Consider the following 8,581-nt stretch of genomic DNA (forward strand, 5'->3'; position numbering starts at 1 on the left):
ACATAAGATGTCCCTTCTTGATCGCCATTGATGGTGGAAGGTTGTAATTCACCAACACAACTGGCCACACGCTATATGCGGTGCTTTTGAAACCAAATGGATTCACTCCATCCATACCCAGGCCAAGTCTCAAGTTTCTGGGCTCTGTTTTAAAGGCTCGGCCACTCATCTTCAATATGCTTCCAAGCAGGAGTGTCTGCGGGAATTCTCCACATGCCATCATCCGATCGATGTGAGGAATGCCATGACATGAGCTTTGCTATGGATTTGCACTTGAACATGTGTTTGATGCGAGGAATTATAGGAAAGTGTCGCAAGACTTTACGAGGTACATCAAAACTCTTCATATCTGTTTTGTACCTTGCTTCACCACAAGTGGGACAATGTAGAGCCTCCTTATGCGTCCCACGAAAGAGAATGCAATCATTGACGCATGCATGTATTTTATCATAATCCAGTCCTCCAAGAGATGTCACATAGCGCCTCGCTATGTCTCTTGAGGTGGGTAGCCTATTTTCCTTTGGAAGCATGTTTGATAATAGCCTGCATCCAATATCATCAATTATAATTAGTCTTAAATCCTAAACCTTAAACCACTAATTCAAATTTGTAAGTTAAAATGCTTACTTCAACAATGCGTCAAGACTTGCATTGCTCCATCCATAAACTGTTTGTATATTAAGTAGTTCAAGTGAAGCACGTAAAACTGAGAATGTGCACCCTTCAAACACCGGTGTCGATGAAGCCTTATAAAGATGCTCTTGTTCCATATCATCGTCGTCCATACCTTTGGGATCATCCTTAAAAAGATTCCGCACCATATCATCAAGCACCTCCTCTTCCATAACTTCGTGGGGTGCAGGGCTATTGTCATCCCTTTCCCACTCATCTCTGACAATAGATCCCGAAGCTCCAGCATCATCTCGTCGACGCTTTACGTGCTCTCGTCGCGCGTAGGGTACCATGTTAGGGTGTGGTACTGCATCCTGCTTCAATTAGAGTTTATATATTACAACTCTATTAATTTAATTTGGATACCAGGAGTCATTTGAATACCATCAAATTACATCTACTCACCTCTAAGTTACCTGTTTGATTCCATTCTCCATACATGGAGATGTGATTCAAGGTAATTCGACGTGCTCGTACAATGCATCCTTGACATCGATTACACATACATTTGATCCATTGTCCCAACCACACATCGCGATTACGATGACGCATTGTCTCATCTTCCCCAGAACTGCTTGAAGAGGTTGATGACATCCTGTGTACAAATCAGAAAACACAAAATCATAATATGTTTCTAATGAAAGCACAAAAATCGCGTGTATTAACGCAGCTATTTCTTAAAAATTGCGTGTATTAACGCGGCTACTTCCTAAAAATCGCGTGTATTAACGCGGGTAATTTTTGCAAAACGTGTGTATAAACGCAGCTAAAATCCATACACGCGAATATACACGCGTTTATAAACGCGAATATAAACGCGGCAGTATGTTTAAACTAAAAATAGCCCGCCTTCCCCAAATATAGATTTTGAACAAACAAATCAACACTTCTTGCGTTTTCGCCTGTTTTCGTCTCTTCTAACAGCAAGGAGGGAGCAGAGAAAGGAGCACACACACGGGAGAAGGAGGGAGCAGAGAAGGAGCAGAGAAGACTCACTTTTTCAGAGGTGAGTCACTTTGTCCTGTGCCTTGTCTCTTTCCTCAGATTTGTTTATGCTATTTGCTCTTTGCTCTTTGGGTTTGTCTCCGTCCTTTTGTTTATGCTATTTGCACACGATTGGGTGAATGATCCTGACAGGGGCGACAATAGTCCTTTTATAAGGACACTCTGTCTTTGTCGGGGGTCGGTCTTTTTGAAAAAAAAATTTCGCAGATCGCGTGTAGAAATGCGTGTAAAAGCGCGTGTAATCTGTCTGCAGAGTCTGTTCACGCGGATATACACGCGTTTCTGGACGGGTGTATACACGCGTTTTTTGACGGGTGTATACACGCGTTTCTGCAGAGACTACGTTTCAGAATTCATGATTTGCAGGCAACACAACTGACTTGAATGATGATATTTGTGTGAGTCAAGAGACAGCCCATGATGTACATGAAGATGTTTGTTGCAGGTTCTTTATGGATATTCCAGGTTCTTCATCCGATCCATTTGCGTACAGCAATCGGCTGATGGAGATGCTGAATCATTTTGGGCGCCATCCTGGTCCGGTTGAGCTTACAGAGTATATGTATGCCCATCCCCCTCCTTCCCTGCCTGGTGTCTATACCCCTACCGCGAGTATCCAGGGCACTCCAGTGCCGTCTATTCCTCCGAGTCCGACGAGACGGCATGCAGCTTCTCCTCTTCCACGTCCACCGAGGAGACATACCTCATCCCAGACACACTCACGTACACCCTCACAGCCACCATCACGTGCTCCCTCAGAGCCACCGTCACGTCAGGGCTCACAGCCACCGTCACGTAGACAATCCCCCAGTCGTGACTCCACCCGCAGCAGTAGGAAGAGTGGGAGTGGAGGATGCGGCGGGTGCTTGGTGGGGGAGGTGGGGGAGGTGGGGGAGGTAGTAGGGCACGCGGTGAGAGAGGAGATAGAGGGAGAAGAGTTAGAGGAGACAGTTCGGAAGAGGAGGAGATGAGAGAGATGGAGAGAGTGGTCTGCTATGATGTGACGGATAGGGGCGGGATAGTGATGGATGCGAGAGGGAGGGAGGTAATGGAGTACATGCGTGGGGTAGTATCAAACTCATATAGAAATTGTTTTATTAAATTTAAAGATCAAAATAGCCGATTAGTTGGGGAGGTGATAGAGGCTGTACATAGTCGGTACCCCAATCCCCCACATGCTACATTCTCGGATGTATGGGGAAGGACGCGAATAAGGGAGATCTTAAGTAATAAAAGATCTCACCTTAAAAAACTCGCGTACGATGACCGGCTAAATGTAGCTGCGGGTGGCTATCCTGCCGAGAAACCTGCCACTGCGCACAAACGCGAGTGGAAGGAGGCAAAGAAACGAGCAGAGGGTGGCGTGAAGAGCAGGCAGCATGTGGAGGCACGACGGATCTAGATGGAGACCATTGGATCTTCGCATTTCGGATCTGGCGGCGTCGAGTCATGGGAGGCAGAGTTCGTAAGTATCTTGCCACTTTATTTGATTGTTTACTTAATTCATTGATTCTATGATTGTTTTAATCTTACAAATTGTGTTGATTATGATACAGCGACGGGTTACGGGGAGGAAGCCCACAACCCACGATACTGCGTATGCTCGTCGGCATAGCAGACGTGACACGTGGGCCATCTTCAGAGCCGAGGGACGTATTATGGACGCGCAGTTTGAGATGGCCATGAGACCATACGGTCGACAGGTACTTGAAAATTCTAAACGAATGGTTTTGGTTTATTGAATTACATATATATATACTTATATACTATATATTACTTGAACAGGCACAAGCTGCTGATGATCCACCGGCCGCTGCTGCAGAGGGTGGACGTGAGCACTACTCATCGGACATTCCGACCGATGTGAGCTCATCTGAGCATGGAGGGAGCACCGAGTCATCATCTGGGTCTGAGTAGTACTCAGACTTATAGTATCACATTCCATATTGAGGATGTGATTGTATATATTTTTTTGTAAACTCAAGCCATGGGCTACTTCGAGATATGGATTCCCTTGTATACATGTATGAAATTTTGATCGTAATATTGAATTGATTGATCGATAGTATTACATTCATGTCTGTCTTGAATCGTGTATTGACAATGTATGCATTCATGTCGTTCTTGTCTTAATCTCCCTCGTGCATATGTTCTTCGTGGATGGTCTAATGGGATGGTCTAATGCACAAAAAAAAAAATCCAGAGAGTGCTATTGGGTGCTGGAATGCTGGAACAGTATTCAGGCACCAAATAGCACTCTCTGGATTTTTTTTTTCTCTCTGTTCGCGTGTATAAACGCGTCAAAACTGCTAAAACTCGCGTGTATCTACACGGATACCCTGTAAAATACGCGTGCATTAATGCGTCAAAACTGGTAATTACGCGTGTATAAGCGCATCTAAATTAAAGAAACGCGTGTATAGACGCAGGTATAAACGCGTCTGAGACATCTGAACTGAACAGAACGCGGCTATACACCCGTGTATAAGCGCGTCTAAAATAAGAAAAAGCGTGTATAGCCGCATGTATCAACGCGTCTGTAAAAAGAACGCGGCTACACACCCGTGTATTAGCGCGTCTGAGAGGTGCTATACACGCACTTTTACACGCATGTCTGTGGCCGCGATGATACACGCGCTGATACACGGGCCCGCTACTTTTTTTCACAAGTCATTTTTAGCGGCTAGGAGCGCGGGTATGAGCCCGATCCCTTGTAGTGTCATTATTTGATGCCTAAGAGACAAATTACTGCGAGTTTTTTTGCCTTTTTTTGCCAACCAGAACGCGATAGAACCAGTTGAACATTTCATGGAGCGCATTACTCGTGACTTTGCCACCACCATGGCGAGTGCCCTTAAAATACACGGCCTTTGCTTGGTAATGTGATTTCTCCATCCCTTGATTGCTCCAAAGTGCTAAAGAGCCATATCTATCGAGAAAGTATGGCCCATGTGCATACAATATATGCTGCATAGAAAATTACAAAAAGTCAACAAACAGTATGAAGAACATACTACAAGGACACAAGAAATATAACATTACCATGTAGTGAGTAATGTGTGTTTCTCCCCATGCCTCGACCATTTCTTCTGTAAATCTACAAGTGGCTTGTTTAAGTGCCTCAATACCATCGTCATCCAGGTGAGGTCGCTCTAGAAGATCGACCATTTTATTACACACCTCCCATACACATGCACGTTTTAGGCCAAGCCTGGCATCATTTCCTCGATATGTTGTAACATCACATATCTTCTTCCAAATTTTAAAGTCAGTGTGGCTATGAGAACCCAAGTGGTTTGATAGCAAGTGTCTTGCCTTTGATCCACCCATGCAAATTTTATTAGGGTTTTGTGTAGGGTTTGATTTTCTGTCCTTTGTCAAGACCACTGCTCCAGCATGTAATCCCATCTATATAGAGGAAAGTACACCCTCTAGTGCACGTATCGACTCTTCTCGTCGATCTTCGGGCTCCATGTTCCAGACATAGTTTATGTGGAGCATCAATAGCTTATCCAAAATCCTGAGTCTTGCATGTAATGTGCACACATGCACTTGACATAGTGGAATGTCCAAGATTGGGTTCCAAGCATTGTCCTCCTGGTCACGACTAGGTGGCTTGCTCTGGTCACAACTTAATATGCCATTATGCCATACCTTTGATCCTTTCCTCTGTTCAGCATAAAAAATGATTGCTTTTTTTGCACCCACCTATTTTTGACTTTTGCCTTTGCTAGGTTGTTTCCCTTTTACTCTTGAGTCTACTGCTGTCTTGGAATGACAACAGTAAACACATGAGAATATAGTATTCGCACCTGTTTTACAACCCAACATACACTTTAAGGTTTTTAGATCGCCACCCAAGTGCCATTCAACGTTAAAGCAGCCTATTCCGAGAACATCAAGCTTTTGACCATTGACCTGACAAGAGACGACATGTTGAATGCCAGACCGTTCAAAATACCACCTCAAGGTATCATGATTCTCTTTTGGGAGGACCCATGCTGCTTGCCACCAGATGTTCTTCTCTGATTGAATGCCGTAGTAGTCTTGCTTATGCCCTTGACCCCTATTGTTGCTGTCTTCAGTTGCATCCAACTCTTGGGTGTCTAAAGGCTTTCCTCTAAGTGCTCGGCTCATCAAGGTTAAACTAACACGCTCCAGTATTTGACCTTTAACCACTTGACATTCATCCAGCTTCAAGACAAACACGGCATTTCCACCTGACTCTTCAAGTGTGAGGCCATAGTACTGAATCATTGCTTTTTGTAGCACTTCCATGTCAATGTAGACATTGTTATATGCATTGTATTCAAAGGGTTTGATTGTTGGCATTGGCATAATATCCTCCACCCACTTGTACCCACCATTAAACATGGATGCAATATCACCATTAGCACACTTCTTTGCCATCTGTAATCTATAAAGTGTTGGAAGCAAGGATTGCGTAACTCCCTTTGCTCGCAATCCTAAAGTGATTGACCTGTACATTGCTCTGTAACCTTTCTGGCTAATACCTGCTGAGTCACATATATCAAGCATCTCTTTGGGTGTGACAATTTCTTTGATTTCCTTCAAGAAATGTTGACGAAGGGTCTCCCGCAGCTTATCATTACCAGAACCTGTTATCATTTCCACGATATCCTTCTCCTGAAGGACATGCTGAAGAAGGGAGACATTAACATTGTCCTCAGCATTGTTACATCCTAGTATAGCTGTTGCACATGCCCTACAATCGCAAGAGTCACCCATGAGAGATGCTTTATTCATTAATTGCTTCTCAAAGTTGCTATAATTCCTACAAAAATTTTTACCTGGTTGTTTGTTTACGCCTCTTGCATGCGCCTGCTGTCTTAGAAAGTAACCTAGAAAGTAACCCAACAGCTTTACGTTTTCTTTGCCTTGCGTGATATCCAATGGGAAAGTGAGTGAAATGGTGAACACGACGCCGAAGATTACGAGTGGAGTGTTGAAGACGAACATAATTATCGGTAAATTGATTTATTGTGCGCACACGATCCGCTAAATTATTCTTCTGCACCTCAAGCTCCTCTGAGAGCTCTTTAATCCTCTGCATCAAACTATTGATCTGCTTAGTCGATGCCGCTTGAAGCTGGTTGAAGGCAAATTGTGTTTGCCTCTTTTCAGCTGCCTCATCTAGCCACAACATGTGTAATCTCCTACAATAGCCAAGAAGCCCATTAAAACCATCACCAACAAACTTAAAAAAACTTGTAATGCTTTTGAATGGTGGAGGGGCACCAGATATTGGATCTGGTGGATAAAGATTTCTATCAATCCAAAGATCAATGGGCTTTGCTCCTTGCATTCGAAGCTGATCGTATGAAATATTGGGTGCAACATGCCTACTGCGTAGGGTTGCATATTCTGTCTCCAAATCAACCTGAAGGCGGATCTTAGAAGGCTTATTGGTGATGTCTTGTAGTGCCATCTACAAGAAAGTAGGCTTGTAAGCTTGGGTTGAATAGGAGTGGAAAGAGCAGGATATGGTATCAAAAAATAATGGGAAGAATGGAGATTAGGGTTGCTTCTCTAGAGCTGCATTGTGGATAGAGAAAGAAGCCAGAAAGGGAGCCAAAGAAACATAGAGAGGGTTGGCAATGCTGAGACGAAAATGCAAAGGAGACAATGCATCATGGGAAGCTTCTTTAGTGCAAGCTATGGCTGCTAAGCAATATAGAGAGAGAATACATCATGAAAAGGTTCTTCTGTGCAAGTCATAGCTACTACTGTGGGTTTGGAGAGAGAACCAAGTATTGTAGAGAGAATGCTCCTGGTAAGCTTCTTCCTTGCAAGCCATGGCTACTACTGTGGGTTTGGAGAGAGAAGGCTCATTTAGGAGTACAGACCTGCTAGCTATGGAGAGAGGACCAAGTATTGTAGAGAGAATGCTCATGGTAAGCTTCTTCCTTGCAAGCCATGGCTACTACTGTGGGTTTGGAGAGAGAAGGCTCATTTAGGAGTACAGATCTGCTAGCTATGGCTTTTGGAGTACAGAAAGATGCTTTTTTCCATGGAGAAGGAGTGCAGGGCATTTTAGAGAGAGGATTTAGAGAGAGAAAGAGATCTGGTGCACACACAAAAAAAGGGGGGAAGAAAGTGACAAATTTTTGGAATGTTTGGAGTTCGAAAAGGTAGAGAAGGCTATGATAACTGACTGACAGCCCATTACAAAGCTTTAAAGTCACCTAGGTGGCCAGATCTAAGAATATCTCCTTTTTTTCATTTTTTTTTATTTTTGTGAAAAATCAAATATATGCTTTTAGGACTAGGCCTCTAGGCTTGGTCAAAGATGGATTAGCATTTTAAGCATTTCACTAAACGTCCAAATTAAAGGGCCCAAGAAGACTCCATTGAGTTCCTAATGGCTTCTCTTGTAATGGACAACTGTCCGGTGAATTCATGTATGTGCATGTGCCTGGTATGCATGAGTATGCATGTATGTCATATGTGCATGGTAGGTATAAACCACACCTTAACATTCCCCCTTTCTAAAACCGAGCAATGGGTTTGCAAGGGATTATGCGAAGATGCATGTACGCTATAATTTTAACAAGTATGCATCAATCTATATCTATGAGTGCTCCCAAATCAAAGGCATATAGAGTGATGTACAAAATGAGTGTGATGAAAAATGTCGGAGATGTTGTCAACAGTAGTTGCTTCCTTATCTTCGTGTGCGGTGGTCCCCTTCTTCTGGAGGGGAATCCGACCATGGAGGAGGCCGGTGGTGTTGTAGTCAACGATGGAGAGGTGACTGTGGGCCTTCAATGCAATCGAGGAGGCCCTTAATGATTAGGAGCTCCCATGCTTGAATGAAGGGAGCATGGAGATTGTTGACATGAGGCAGGTGGATGAGTCAAGCTACATCGTTGGTGGTAAAGGT

The sequence above is a fragment of the Cibotium barometz genome, chromosome 45, assembly GCF_041138505.1.
Source record: "Cibotium barometz isolate CiBa-2024 chromosome 45, ASM4113850v1, whole genome shotgun sequence".
Lineage (NCBI taxonomy): Eukaryota > Viridiplantae > Streptophyta > Polypodiopsida > Cyatheales > Cibotiaceae > Cibotium > Cibotium barometz.